The sequence below is a fragment of the Camellia sinensis genome, chromosome 3 (assembly GCF_055761805.1).
Source record: "Camellia sinensis isolate YWXY chromosome 3, ASM5576180v1, whole genome shotgun sequence".
Taxonomy (NCBI): Eukaryota; Viridiplantae; Streptophyta; class Magnoliopsida; order Ericales; family Theaceae; genus Camellia; species Camellia sinensis.
In genome coordinates, this window is record NC_138963.1 from 191,101,494 (window position 1) to 191,117,261 (window position 15,768).

Consider the following 15,768-nt stretch of genomic DNA (forward strand, 5'->3'; position numbering starts at 1 on the left):
GCCAAACCCAAAGTTAATGATGTTTTGGAAATTGTTCCCAATCTTGCACCATCACATCATGCCACTCATGAAGAAGAGTTACCGCAGCATGCAACCAATGATATAGAGTTGCATGATGGATTGCCAGAAGAAGAAGAGGATGTTGAGCAGGGGGAGCCACAACCCCCTCCGCCAGAGACTGTTGGTCCACAGTTGCAAAGATCAACAAGAGAGTCTAAGCCATCGTCAAAATACCCTACTTCTGATTATATTTTTCTTACTAATGAGGGGGAGCCAGAAAGTTTTCAAAAAGCTCAAAATCATAAGGAGAAGAGTAGCTGGCATCAACCTATGCAAGAAGAGATGCAGTCATTGTAGAAGAATCAAACTTATGATTTGGTAAAACTTTCCCAGGGTCGAAAACCATTGCAGAACAAATGGGTGTTCAAGTTGAAAAAAGATGGCAGCGGAAAGCTAGTCAAGTATAAGGCTCGATTGGTTGTCAAAGGTTTCGGGCAGAAGAAAGGTATTGATTTTGATGAAATCTTCTCGCCAGTTGTGAAAATGACATCCATTCGAGTAGTTTTGGGACTAGTGGCTAGTTTGAATTTGAAACTTGAACAGATGGATGTGAAGACAGCATTTCTCCATGGTGATCTGAAGGAAGAAATTTACATGGAACAACCAGAAGGTTTTAAAGTAAAAGGGAAAGAAAACTTAGTCTGTAGATTGAAGAAGAGTTTTTAAGGCCTCAAACAAGTGCTTAGACAGTGGTACGAGAAGTTTGACTCATTCATGGTGGATCATGAGTACAAGAGAACTGCTGCAGATCAGTGTGTCTATGTCAGGATATTTCCCGATGGAAACTTCATCATACTCCTACTCTATGTTGATAACATGCTAATTCTTGGACAGGATGCCACAACAATCAGATCATTGAAGAAGGAATTATCACAGTCCTTTGACATGAAGGACCTAGGCCCTGCACAGCAAATGTTGGGCATGCAAATTGTGCGTGACAGGAAAGCCAAGAAATTATGGCTGTCACAGGAGAAGTACGTTGAACAGGTGATTGCAAAGTTTAACATGAAAGTTTCCAAGCCAGTCAATACTCCGCTGGCTAATCATTTCAAGTTGAGCAAGAGTTCTTGTCCCTCCTCTACTAAAGAAAGAGAAGAGATGGAGGCTATTCCCTACTCATCCGCCGTAGGGAGTTTGATGTATGCAATGGAGTCCACCCGACCAGATACTGCTCATGCTGTTGGAGTAGTAAGCAGATTCCTTTCCAATCCAGGAAAAGAGCATTGGGAAGCAGTCAAGTGGATTCTGAGGTACCTCAAGGGTACGGAAAAAATGTGTTTGTGCTTTAGAGATGCTAAATCAGTCTTGGAAGGCTATACGGATTCCAATATGGCGGAGATCTTGATGGTAGAAAATCTACATCAGGATTTCTGTTCATTTTCGCAGGGGGAGCTGTTTCTTGGCAGTCCAAGTTGCAGACGTGTGTTGCTTTATCCACAAGCGAGGCAGAGTATATTGCCACAACAGAAGCTAGAAAAGAGATGTTGTGGTTGCAGCGGTTTCTCCAAGAGTTGGGATTAAAACAAGAGAAGTTCACGGTACATTGTGATAGCCAGAGTGCCATAGACCTGAGCAAGAATTTGATGTACCATTCTCGCACAAAGCACATTGATATTCGGTATCATTGGATACATAAAGTGATGGAAAATCAGTTATTGGAACTGATCAAGATCCATACAGATAAGAATCCTGCTGACATACTTACAAAGGTGGTCTCGAGAAACAAACTCAAAATCTGCAGAGACATTGCCGGGATGGACTTCAAATGAGAAGTCAGTTCTCCATATTGGCGTGGCGGGGGAGAATTGTTAGTGTCCAGCCCATTACCAAAATGGAGATCCCATTCTTCCACTCCACCAACCCCACTAGGTAGTGGAAGGGGTAGGTGGTGGCCAATAAGCTCCTCCCTCAATTGTGTATAAATTAAGGTGAGGATGAGGGGTTTGAGACGAGATTGCAGTGTGTAATCTGAGAGGGCAATGAGAAACAAGTGTGAATGAGAGTGCTATAGGGTGGGTTTGTGAGGTGTGAGTTGTAGTATCCTTTCGAAAATTCTATAGTGGATAGCTCTCCGTGGACGTAGGCAATTGCCGAACCACGTAAATATTATTGTGCTATTGTGTGTGATTGATTTCTGGTGTCTCAGTTCCAACATGTACAACAAATGGAACACTACTACTAGAAACCATGGACGATGAAGAGGAATACGGTGGCCTATACCAAAGGATGTGTTTATATAATACATATAAAGCCTCGTAGCTCAATTTAATTTGATGGTCAATCTTTTTCAACATCAGAGAGACGATATGAGCACCATCTGCCCAAGAACTCCATGAAATTTGTCAGCATTAGAAAGGGCATATTGACGCCAAGGAATGCATAAAAAATTTGTCAACATCAGAGAGGCCATACGACCGCCATCCACCCGAGAACTCACTAAAATTTACCATCACCCTCTTTCAATTTTTTTATTCGAAGGCAGACCAAATGAATGAACGTGATGGAATTCATGAAATAATAATATTTGAAATTTTATAAATTGACTCGACAGAGTTTACGGGAAAAACAATTATTACAGATTCACAATAAGCCAACCATCAATCATTTACAGGTGTAAGCAATTTGATTGAGTAGGGATTGAATAAAAATATAAAAAATAAAATAAAATAACACAAAATCAAATTCTTCAACCTGACTAGTTTGGTTGAGATAGGAACAAGGGCAAAGTAGGAGGGGATGAATTACAATCTATGTGAAAGAAAATGCTACTTATACAGAATTTATATATAAATTTTGTCAGCCAGTGGCAATCTTATTAGGCACTCCCTTATTTAAATAAATAATTTCTTTAACATGACAAATACCCATGCAGGTACATCATTCACTACAAGAAATGTCACTTTTGGCTACCAAAATATTGGTCGCCAAAAGTCCAATATTTAGTCGCCGAAACCATTTAGCGACTAAAATATTTTGTCGCCAAACTCGTCGCCTATACCTTGTCGGCGATAGTATTGGCGACTAAACTATTTTTGGTCGCTGAAAGTGAACGTTTTGGCTACTAAATTTTCGTTAGTCGGCAAAGGTTATGTTTTGGCGACTAAAATATTAGTAGCCAAAAGTAAGCATTTGGCTACGAAACTTTGAGTAGTCGGGAAAGGGGATATTTTGGCGACTAAATATTTAGTCGCCAAAAGTGTTCAAATAAAATTAATTAAATTTTCAACAACTAAAACTTCTTGTCGTAGATAAGTTTTAGTCACAACATTACTACATTTAAGGACTAAAGAATTTAGTCACCAAAAAAATTATTTTTCATTTTATTAAACTTTTGGCTACTAACCATTTGGTAGCCGAAAGTCTTCATTATATTTTTAGCTACTAAATTTTTAGTCACCAAAAATCTTTGGGTTCTTTATGGTTACCAAATATTTGGTCACTAAAAATATTGATTTCCTTTTTGGCTACCAATTGGTTAGTCACTAACAAATTCACTTTTTTTTTTTTTTTTTGCTACTAAACATTTAATGGAAAAAACTTTATTTTGTGTTTTTTTTATTATAATTAATTTCTTCACAACCTGTATTTATTTCGTGCAACCTTCACCCTGTATTTAAACAAAATAATACATATATCTATTTCTATTTCGTTTCAACAATACAAAAATTTGATCTTTTAACATCAAATTCTATACAGATCTGAATTATCCAACCCAAAATAATAATTCCATACAAATACAAAATCATACAAAAAAGATGTCCTCTGTACAAAAAATTCTACATCAAATGTCATTTACAGAATATTTTGAAAGTGTAAACATGATGGGAAAATTAAATTTATTTACTAAAACACTTGCTTAATTTAACAATGAAGCCATTGATCTAAACGCTTCTCATCCTTCAAGCTTGCTTCATATAGTTTGGTACCTTTCTTTCTGAAGACACCAACTGCAAAATAATGCAAATGTAGTAATGCAATCAGAAAATCGAGAAATGGAATAGAAAGATGCAAGAACATTTTCCAATACACCCATTGCCCACGTCTTATAAAACATTGTAATAATCGCACCTTCAAATATAGTAGGAGGCTAAAAATCAAATATAGTAAGAGGCTAAAAATTAAATATAGTAGGAGGCTAACACGTCATATATATTTTAATCCCTCTCTCGCTCTAGTCCCATCCCATCACCCCTTGATTTGTCCCACTCCCAATATGATAGGGAGCGGGTTAGGTTATTAAAAATCCACGCCAAACCCAACCTATGTCCATCACTATTTAAGAGTGCTATAGCCCCATTGACTCTAATGTAAAACATTCAACCTCTAAGATTCAAGGACATGAATTTCAAAAATAAATTCATTCTGATATTGAAAGTTTTGTTTGCAACTATTATCAGAGCGTCGTCCATTTCAATATCCTAACTAGTAAGCAATAGTACCAATAATGTTAAAAGCACTGAAACTGCCCCAATTGAAACCAAATTGCCAGTTACCAATGAGGGCTGGTTGATATTCACAGCTTTGGTGAAATGTCAATTCATTTTTGTGGATGCAAATCTAACTTTGACCAAGGCCCAGAATGAAAATGAAAGCCCACATTTATGTAGTTCTGGACTTTAGACCAAACCCAATGCAAGGCTCAAGACACCAATTATGTTTTTTTTTTTTTTAATTTTCAAATTTAGCCCAAATAATCAAAGGCCTAAATAAACATCTAATTTGGATCAGTGAGAACTTAGAAATATGAGTCATTTTAGATAATGGGTGTTCAGTGGATCACAACCTCTTCAACTATATATATCTGGGTCAGACATATTGTGTGTCTTTTCCTTTCAACAATTAATGTAGTCTAGCTTGCAATTGAAAATTACGTAGGATTTCAAATTTAAGGTATCACAATAAATAAATGTCTTAGAGGCTAATGTTTTTTCGTTTCTATATGGGGGAAAAAATTTGTAGCAAAAAATATTAGGAGACCACTAATTATCATATGAGTCAACACGAAAACACCGTCTTAAAATGTTAAAAAAAGACTTAATGAGTTTTTTTTTTTTAAATGCTGCTAATAAATACACTTTTAGGAACAAAATAATTTATTGTAAAATACGTTTACTTTTGTAAATGAAAAGTTTAGTCCCAAAAGAATAGTATTGTGCAATTTTCTCACTTAAAAATAGGGGATGACTCTTTTCCATGTCACTACTATCCTCCATATTTCATCATACTCTATTTTACTGGCTTCATTTCGGGTCCACAATGATAATTCAAACCATTCATCTTGTAAATCTCATAGTAAAAATGTATGTACAAAAAATTAGCTTCATCGAATATCATTAGATACGTGAACAAATTATATATATATATATATATATATTTAAATGGACAACAACTATGTGTTTAAATTTAAACCACTTATTTTATTAAAAACAAATATGATTTTTTCATCTATTTATTGATATCTAATGAAATTTATTTTTTGCACAAACGATTTTTATCATGAGATTTACAAGATGAACAGTGCTGTGGATCCGGAATGAGGCCCCAAAATAAAGTATAGTCAAGTACAAAAAATAGTGATATGGGGAAGAGCCATTCTCCTAAAAATATGACATTTTTAACAACTAAAATATTTCATCCCTAAATTTTTGTCTGAAGTTCTTAATTTGTTGTACTGAGATATAAATTTAAAGCTCTTGTTATAAGACTATACCTCAATAAATTTAAATTAAAAATAAAAACAACAATAACAATAACAATACAAAGGTGCCAATAAAAGAAGCAAAATATTATTCCAAATGTAGCAATAAAAAAATTTTGAAATCTATGAATATGGCCAAGGTCCCATTCTTGAAGGTAATCAGTGTAGAATTGAATTGGGTATGATAATCACAGGCTGCTCTGTTCATGAAAAAGTGTGCTCCTTAACAACCCCTTTGGTGGATTAGTTTTATCAATGTTCCCTTACCAACTGGCCATTATGGATCTTACTTTGTGTCCTAATCTCTATCCAGAGAGCCAAAAAGAAGGATTTATAAGAGACAAACGCCTAGATTATAATATATCTTTTCCTTTATTCTATTATATGAAGTGTTCATTTTATTTGGTGCTATTGTTATTTCATTTTTTTTTCCATTCAACAATACCCTTCAAAATTACTACTAAACAGTTATAATAATAAAAAAGTGTCAAAACAGTTTACTAAACAGTTAAAATAATAAAAAAAAGTGTCAAAACAGTTTTCAAAATCATCCCACTTCTTCCTTCATCAATCTCCCAAAAGTGTAAATGTGCTATTGCATATGTGTTTGCATTCACCACTAGTATATATGTGTGTGTGTGTGTGTGTGTGTGTGTGTGTGTGTGTTTGTGTGTGTGTGTGTGTTTGTGTAGACACAGAATGAGAAAATTTAAGAATGTCAGAATATACTTAGTAGTATTGACAAATGGATTTAACGTTACAACATAAATATTAGTCTCATCTAATGTCAAGTATTTTATTGTAGAACTTTGGATACAGAGGGCAAAGGTCCTCCTTAGTATAGTTTATAATTTATTTTATTTTAAAATATATATCACGTGTTAACTATATCTTATGTTTGCACTCAGTCAAGCTCTCACAGCAGCTTGTTGAATTAGATGTGCTCAAGTTTAGACCAAGTAGTAGAAATGGGTCTTCAATATGCAGAATGCCCAAAATTGACTTCTTTTCATATGATTAAACTAACCAACACATTCAAATAAGTACAAGAATCTGAGTGAGTAGCATAAAATTGTCTTCAATCCACCTAGTTCCAACTAAATATGAATAAAATATATGGGGATTCATGAACGAATGAGAATTTAACCAGAACATATCTCATCAATAAATGCATACAAACAAACACAATGGTGAGATTATATCCCAATTTTTGATGACCATGTTCCATGGGGCTTGGCTAATTATGCAGTGGTTTGATTTGCTATTAATGTCTATCTCTCTAATGATCTTCATTAATGTCTATCTCTCAATAAAATCACAATACTCTGTAACAGAGTTACAATGGTGTACATATATTGGTGACCATGTTCAATTGTGAAAGCAGATTGAAACAGATTCAAACACTCCAAGTTCCAATTGTTTCTGATAAATTTGTCACTTGAGCATAGAATCAAACACTTGGTGGGCAAAAAATTTAACAATCCACATATCAAACAAACAATCACCTAAACCAATGATCCAAATTAAGAGTTTATGATCTAAATTTTCTAAATAATAATAGACCATAGATAATGAACCCAACAAAATACTAAAACCCAGATGAATTAAGCAAATGGCATTACTAATCCATAAAAAAATAAATGAAAACCTGGAAGAGTGGGCATGGTGCAAGAAGCGACGGGCTTGGGTGCCTTCTCGACCTCGACAAGGCACGTACGGCAGTTTCCGGCAATGGAGAGGCGGCTGTGGTAGCAGAATCTGGGAATTATCCAAAAAAACTACAAATCAAACTCCTACTATTAATATACCCATTTTAGAAACCCATTCAAAAACATATAGAAGATAAGGGAGATAGATAGCGTCTAGAAATTGGAGAGAGAGAGAGAGAGAGAGAGAGAGAGAGAGAGAGAGAGAAACACTACTACAAATATAGATAAAGATCACATTTTTTTTGTGTGATGTATGTTTTTTAATCACATTTTAAATTTGATTAAAATGTGATCTTTGGGAGTGTGATTAAAATGGGTCATTTTTAATCACACTTTTTAAGTGTCATTAAAAATGATTTCATCACATCTTTTAAGTGTGATTAATAATATTTAGATCACATCTTTTAAGTGTGATTAATAATATTTAGATCACATCTTTTAAGTGTGATGAAAAACATTTAGATCACATCTTTTAAGTGTGATTAATAACTAATAAAACATGTGATAAAAAAAAAGAATTCAACATATTTAAAGAATAATCAATATTAATTTTGTACGCACGGTTGAATAATATAATACACACTATATACTATATATATTTCGAATCACAACCATATATTGAATGAAATAACATCATATATTTCATAAATAAAAATTAAATATTCAAAAGTATATACAAAGGAATTAATAAAAAGTTTTTTACTATGATTACATATATTAAAAAATGAAAAAAAAAAGTATGACAACACATTAGATATTAAGGAATCAATCAGTTATGGAAATCAACCTAGTGGCGAGGAGTACGATATTAAGGAAGACCTAGAGAAGATATTAAGGAAGCACATTAGAAATTATAACTTCATCAGCTAAATAAACAAACAAGTATGACAACACGACAATGATATCACTTCTGCATCTCCACTAAAGGCATTGTTTAGATTTACTAAAAGAGAAGGAGAGTCTAGAGAAAAGTATCTTTTTGGATATTACTTTTACTCAGTTTTTCAAGTGGCATTTCCGACATATTGATCTCAAATTCCATCATTGCAGCTCTGCAATAGTTAAAAAGTTCTTGCAAAGACATTCTCTAAAAATTAAAATGCAGAGTAAATTGAATAAATAGTAAATATGTTATAACCTGTATGCATTAAAGAGCATCTTCATCAATTCTCCTAATGGGGGTGCAAGTTGGCTTCCTGCATCGTTAATATTTTTCTTCTTAGGGACCACCTCTTTATTGACCCCCCATAATCCTACAAAAACAAATATTCTGACATCAGGAAAAGAATACTAGATATGGGCCCAATAAGGGAGCTTAAACATTTGGAAAAAGAAAAAACAACCTGAACCTTTATCCTCTTGAATGATTTAAAGGATATCGTAACTTCAAAGAGAAAAACAAACAAAAGTTTAGATTTATTAATACAAAAAAAGAAGCACATGGAAATGAGGGCTCTAAAAAGGAAATATTATATCAATTCATAAGTCCATTCCACAACAAATTACAGTTAAGCAAATTCAAGTGAGGTAGAAAGAGAATTTAGAAAGTAACCCCCCACCAATTGACCCAGGCAGACTTTGGACACCTAGGTGGACACACACATAATAAGTTTGAAAAAATAAATTTTGATACAACATAAATTTATACATATTAATCTCTCCTACTTTAAACCTAAAAAATTAATGCTTATCATCTTTGAATGAAAATCATATATATGAAAAATAAAATTGACTCAGATGATTCTACTAGAGTTCCTAAATCAGGTGCTATCTTATCTCAGCAAATAAATTGTAATTCAAATGCATAAAATGTGATGATTAAGCATAAAGATTCATGAAGAATAGTAACACCTGTTGCAAATAACAATGTTGTTATAGTCCCAATCCTCAACCCATCTACATATAGCACATCGTTCTGTTGTCCACTTTGCATGAACAGGTTCATATTTCTCTGTCACAGTAAAAACAGTTCTAAAATCAATTAACTGCTCAGTAAGATTTACCCAACAAATGCTTTCACTCCATGTTCAACAAATAATACATAAACAACTTCAACATGTAAAAATTTCAGTGAAGTACAGTGTTACCTTGGAGAAAAGAAAGTAGCTACTTTTGTGACCCATACCTCCTCAACTCAGGCCATGGGCAATTTAGTCAAATTCCAATCCAGAAAAGAGAGTAGATACATACACAGATTCAACAAAAATTCTTAAGAACAAATTCAACAAAATCAACATGAATCTGATTAACATACATACACACAGATTCAACAAATTCCTTAAGAACAAACACACAGAGAGTGATCGGTGCAGAATAAAATAAACAGAACAGATCAGATTCCAAAACAAACAGAACAGATCTGTTGGTCCAAAACAAACAAACAGAACAGATCTGTTCGATCGGTGCGGAGATGAGAGATCAGGGAGAGGGAGAGAGAGAGAGAGAGGCTTACCTGTGAGTCGATCGGTGCAGAGATGCAAAACCAGAGAGTGAGACTGATGAGATGAGAGAGTGAGGGAGACAAATTAGATCAGAGAGATATCTGATATATATATATGTATGTATATATATATAAAACAAAAAAAAAAAACAACGACCGGGGCGAGAGAGACAGAGAGACAGAGATTGAGAGAGAGTTTACCTGTGAGTAGATCGGCGGTGCGATGATCGGTGTGATGAGATGAACAACGAGAGAGTCAGAGAGTGATCGGTGTAGATATGAAGAACAACGGAACGAGAGAGTGAGACAGAGGGACAGTGATGAGTTGAACTTGTGATGAGACTAGAAAGTGAGGAATGGAAAAAAATGGGGATTTTTTGGGGTGCGGGAATGGAAAAAAATGGGGGAATCGAGCGGGCAGGATTGGGAAAAAAAAATATATTTAAATAATAATTTTCATCATAAATGAATATTTAATGAATGAAAAATTATTATTATTATTTTTTATTTGGTAGAAGTAAGGATAATATTTTAATGAAAAATACTTTCTATTAAGAGTGATGAGTGAGAGAGAGAGAGACAGAGAGAAAGAAAGAGAAACAAACAGACAAAGAGAGAAAGAGATAGAAAGAGAGACAGAAAAAGAGAAAGAAACAAGAGATGAGCTATACAAAAAGAGAGATAAAGAGCGAAAAAAGATGAACAAGAGAGAGAATAGAAAAATAGAAAGATAGAGAGAAGAGAGATAAGCGAGAGAGACAGAAAAAAAGAGATGAGCGAAAGAGACAGAGAGAGAAAAGAGATGAGAGAGATAGAGAGAAGAGAGATGAGCGAGAGAGACAGAGAGAGAGAGAAGACAAATGGGAAGGATAGAGAGAAGAAAGATAAACGAAAGACACACAGACAGATAGACAAACAAACAGAGAAAGAAGAGTGATGAGTGAAAGAGAGAAATAGAAGAATGGTGGTAGTTGAATGGCATTTGCAGTAGTGGTAAATGTGGTAAAGAATATGGGTGGTAAGAGAGAGAGATGAGTGAGAGACGAATAGAGAAAAGAGATAGAGAGACAGAGACAGAGTGATGAGCGAGAAAGAGACAAAGTGGTCGCTAAAAGTGTATTTTCTTATAGTGGATCGATAAATTGAAAGGGAGCTCAATAAATAAAGAAGAGATGAGGGAGAGAGTGAGCAAGGCAAACACAGTGGGGGGGAGTGAGACAGACAGACAGACAGAAAGAGAGAAGCGTGATGAGTGAGAGAGAGAGAGAGAGAGACGAAGAGAGAGAGATAGACAGAAAGAGAGTGAGACAAGAGATGAGCAAGAGATAAACTAAAAGATAGAGAAAGAAAGTGAAAAGAGATTAACGAGAGAGACATAGAAAAAAAAAAAAAAAGAGACAGAGAGAGTGGTAGTGGTAGTGGTCATAGTTCCACCCATTAATTTAAGTATGGTGTTTGTTTTGAGCTTTCAAATCATAATTCAACATCCATTTTTCAAAACTCAATTCAAAATATAATCATTACTTTTCAAAACTCATAACCAAACACATAATTTAAAACTCTTTTCAAAGCTTAATTCAAATCAAATTTTTAAATATTTTAAATATTTAAATATTTTTAAAATATTTTAATTTTGTGTGAGACAGATAAAGAAGAGAGAGAGAGAGAGAGAGAGAGAGAGAGAGACAGAGATAGAGTGATGGGCGAGAGAGAAAGAGACAAAGTGGTTGCTAAAAGTGTATTTTCTTATAGTGGATCGATAAATCGAGAAAGAGTTCGATAAATAGAGAAGATGGGAGTAAGAGAGTGAGCAAGGCGAACACAGTGAGGGATAAATAGACAAATAGACAAGTAGACAGAGAGAGAGAAGAGTGATGAGTGAGAGAGAGACAGGGAGAGGGAGAGAGAGAGAGACAAAAAAAGAGATAGAGAGAGAAAGAGAGGGAGAGATAGAAAAAAAGAGAGAAACAAGAGATAAGCGAGAGATAGACAAAAAGAGAGAGAAATAGAGCGAAAAGAGATGAGCGAGAGAGAGAGAAAAGAAATGAGAGAGATAGAGAGAAGAGAGATGAGCGAGAGAGACAAAGAAACAAAACAGATAAGAGTGATAGAGAGAAGAGAGATAGGCGAGAGACACAGAGAGAAAATGAGAGAGAGAAACAGACAGACAGAGAAAGAAGAGTGATGAGTGAAAAAGATAAAGAGAAGAGAGACAGATAGAGACAGAGAGACAGGAAGATGAAAAAATAAATGAAAAGAGAAATGTTATATTAAAAGAGTAAGACGACATTGTTTTTTTTTTTGTTTTTTTTGCGACAAAAAAATACCGTTGAATTTATTCAAACCATTTTGTGACTGTATATATATGAAGCTATCTCAAAACCACAATCATTATGCTAGGTTAGAGTTTTCAAAAAACTCTTTTGAGAAAATTATACTTTCTTGTTTTTCGTGTTATATTGTTTTTACTGAATTTTTTTAATATTTTAAGTATTTTTTTTAATTTTTAGACACATCTAACATAAATACACCTAAAAATTAAAAAAGTTGTAAAAAAAAATCTTTTAAAAATTCATTAAATACCAAAAAAAAATACAATAATTCAATACATTTTTTTTTGTATTTCTATGTATTTATTAATTTTTAAAAATATTTTTTCATAATTTTTTTATTTTTTAAATACATCTAAGTAAGGTACATCTTAAAGAAATATTTAAAATTTTAAAAATATTCACTAAAAAAAAAAAAAAACGAAAGTCACTTTTTGCGACGGTAGAAAATGCCGTCGCAAATACTCTCATTTTTTGAGACGGCAAATAGTGCCGTCGCAAATGCTCTGCTTTTTTGAGACGGCAAATGGTGCCGTCGCAAATACTCTGCTTTTTTGAGACGGCATTTTCTGCCGTCGCAAAAAGTGACTTTTTGAGACGGCAAGTGTGCCGTCGCAAATAGTTCCGTCTCATAAACCCACTTTTCTTGTAGTGATTATTAAAAGATGTGTTCAACCCATCAAATGAAAGCCGACTACTTCTTCCATCTCAAAATAATAGTCTATTTTCATAATTTAATTTCTTTTAATAATACAATTATTACATTTTAAAAATATTAATTTTTCAAAATTACCTTTTGATAGTATATTTTTTTAGAAATATCAATTGTCATAATTGTACTTTTTGTATTATTAATGGATTTAAAAAAATTTTGTATTATTATTGGATTTAAAAAAAGGACAAAATAAGAAATTCATATTATTTTAATAATTAATTTTTTAAAAAAATTAATATTTTGAGATAATAAAAAATAAAATAAGATATTAATATTTTTGGATGGTGGGTGTACAACCTCTTCATAAAAATAAAAATAAAAATAAAATAAAATAACTATTTTGTTTAGTCAAATTTTCAAGTGGAGACTAACGGTATTGTTGTTAATAAAATAAAATAACTATTTTGTTAATTTTTTTATTTTCATTCGGCTACCAAACAATTTAGTAGCCAAAAGTAGGTCTACAGCGACAAAGGAATTTTGTCGCCGAAACTGAACATTTGGCGACCAAAATTTTGGTCGGCAAAGATTAAAAATTAAATTTTTTATTTTCATTCGGCTACCAAACAATTTAGTAGCCAAAAGTAGTTTTACAGCGACTAAAAGGAATTTTGTCGCCGAAACTGAACATTTGTCGACCAAAATTTTGGTCGGCAAAGATTAAAAATTAACTTTTTTATTTTCATTCGCCTACCAAAAAATTTAGTAGCCAAAAGTAGGTCTACAACGACTAAAAGGAGTTTTGTCACCGAAACTTAACATTTGGCGACCAAAATTTTGGTCGGCAAAGATTAAAAATTAATTTTTTTTATTTTTATTCGGCTACCAAACAATTTAGTAGCTAAAGGTACCTCTACGTCTACTAAATTTTTTTTAGTCGCCAATTGTGATATGTTTAGCTACTAAAAATTTTTTTAGTCGCCAATTGTAATATTTTTAGCTACTAAATTTTTTTTAGTCGCCAATAATCAACATTTCCCTACTAAAAAAAATTAGTAGCCAAAAAGTTGACTTTTGCCGACTAATATTATTTTTGGTAGCCAATTCCGTGACTTTTGGCGACTAAATTGTTTTTGGTAGCCAAAAATGGTCGGCAAAAATGCATTTTCTTGTAGTGATTCAAATTGCGGTGAAAGGCAACTGGCTGTGATCATTTTTATTCTATGTATATAATGAAAATTTTCTATTTATATATCTAATGACTATAAAATAAGAATGTAAATTTATAATTAATTTAAATTAAAAGTAATTATAAATTAAAAAGATCATTACACCCCTAATTTTTTTAAAGATTTATTATTATTATTATTTGTGCATTGTAAGTATCTGTAAAATATATATTGAGATGATTCTTTAATTTTATAAAAATCACCTTACTAATTTATTGTTTCATTATTTCATCCCATTATAATGATATGATCTCCACTTATTTGCTAATTTGACGGTATAATCTTTAAAAGCATCTCACTTATTCACTATGTTTATTTAGCGAATTAAGTTGGATGGGATTATAAGGGGTTGTTTGGGATGTCCTAAATAATTGTCTTTTTTGTTTTTTTGGACTAAAAAGTTGAGAAAAAAAAAAGAATGAATGTTTAGGTTAATTTTTAACTTTTTACGAAAAAATATGTAATAAAAAATTGTATAAATAAGTGTATAGAAGAAGTTTTAGTGAAGTAGACAGTACGGCCCGTACAGTCTAGCAGAGTAGTGGGCTGAGTAGGAGATAGGAAATGGTTGCCTCCTTTTTGGACTTGAATTGGACGGTGCTGTTCGGCCTGTGGGGGCCTACCATGGGTCCCATTTTGCTAATTGGAACCATTCAATGTGTAGAACTCGTCGAGTATTATATATTTGTAAAAATAAATTACATTGATCGGATATCGATAGTTATCTGATTGTATTAGTTTTTTGTCAACCGTTAACTATAACACCATTCATTTTTTTTATACAAAATTGATTTGATCATGTAGTTAGCGATATTCGATCAATGTGATTTTTTACAAACATATAGTACTCAACGAGTTCTACACATCGAACGGTTCAGATTATCAAAACGAGACCCGTGATGGGCCCCCACGGGCCGAACAACACCGTGTTGTTTGTGCACTCTGTCTGTGCAATTTTTCCAAAAAAGTCAGCAAAATCTGTAGGGAGATAGGCACCAATTGTAATAATTAAGTGCAAAATTAATTTTTTTTTATATTTTTTTTGATGAATAGTGATAAATTTGTACCTTTTTGAGTAACTTTTTGACTTTTTTCATGTATCCCAAACCAGGCCTAAGTGTAGTACGAGTTGTGGGGGCCGAATATTGGGAGTCGTAGAGATTCCGGAGAGTCGAACATTGAAGAATCAGGATTCGAAACATTCGGCCATTGCCACGAAAACTCGGACCAAACCTTATTCGGCTAGATAGTCGATTAAGCAAGGGGCCGAGTGAAGATCGGTTTATTACAAAATATGCTGAATAGGAGGTTGGATTTAGAACTAATCCCGAGGCCCAAAGAAGAAAAGATATAAATAGAAGAGACATCAGCCAGAAAGAGGTATGTGATAATTGTGGTGTTTAACTTAGAATACAAGTAATCTAGAACGAGAGACTGACTTGCCCGTTGGAGTGCTAATTCCGGCACCTTCGGCCGGAGTGTTTACTTCCTTTCAGGTGCCTATCGGTGGATCACGAGCGTCCCCCAGGATCAGAAGAGTATTCCAAAAACCACTTCCCCACAGGAGTGAATGAGAAGATTAACAATATGGTGGTATTAATTTGGAGCTGGAGGATAAAAAATATTTGTTTGTATGTAATATTATGA

The 15,768-nt window shown here is 33.4% G+C and overlaps 1 long non-coding RNA gene across 1 annotated transcript; it reads right to left on the reverse strand.

Annotated features, from left to right (window-relative positions):
- Nucleotides 1-3,768: 3,768 nt before the first annotated feature.
- Nucleotides 3,769-9,412, reverse strand: LOC145821229 (uncharacterized). The gene is made up of 4 exons (XR_014363259.1): nt 9,319-9,412; nt 8,811-8,851; nt 8,606-8,720; nt 3,769-4,007 (listed from the first exon to the last, which is right to left on the reverse strand). It is a non-coding gene; the product is annotated as an uncharacterized LOC145821229 (long non-coding RNA).
- Between the last annotated feature and the right edge of the window lie 6,356 nt (nt 9,413-15,768).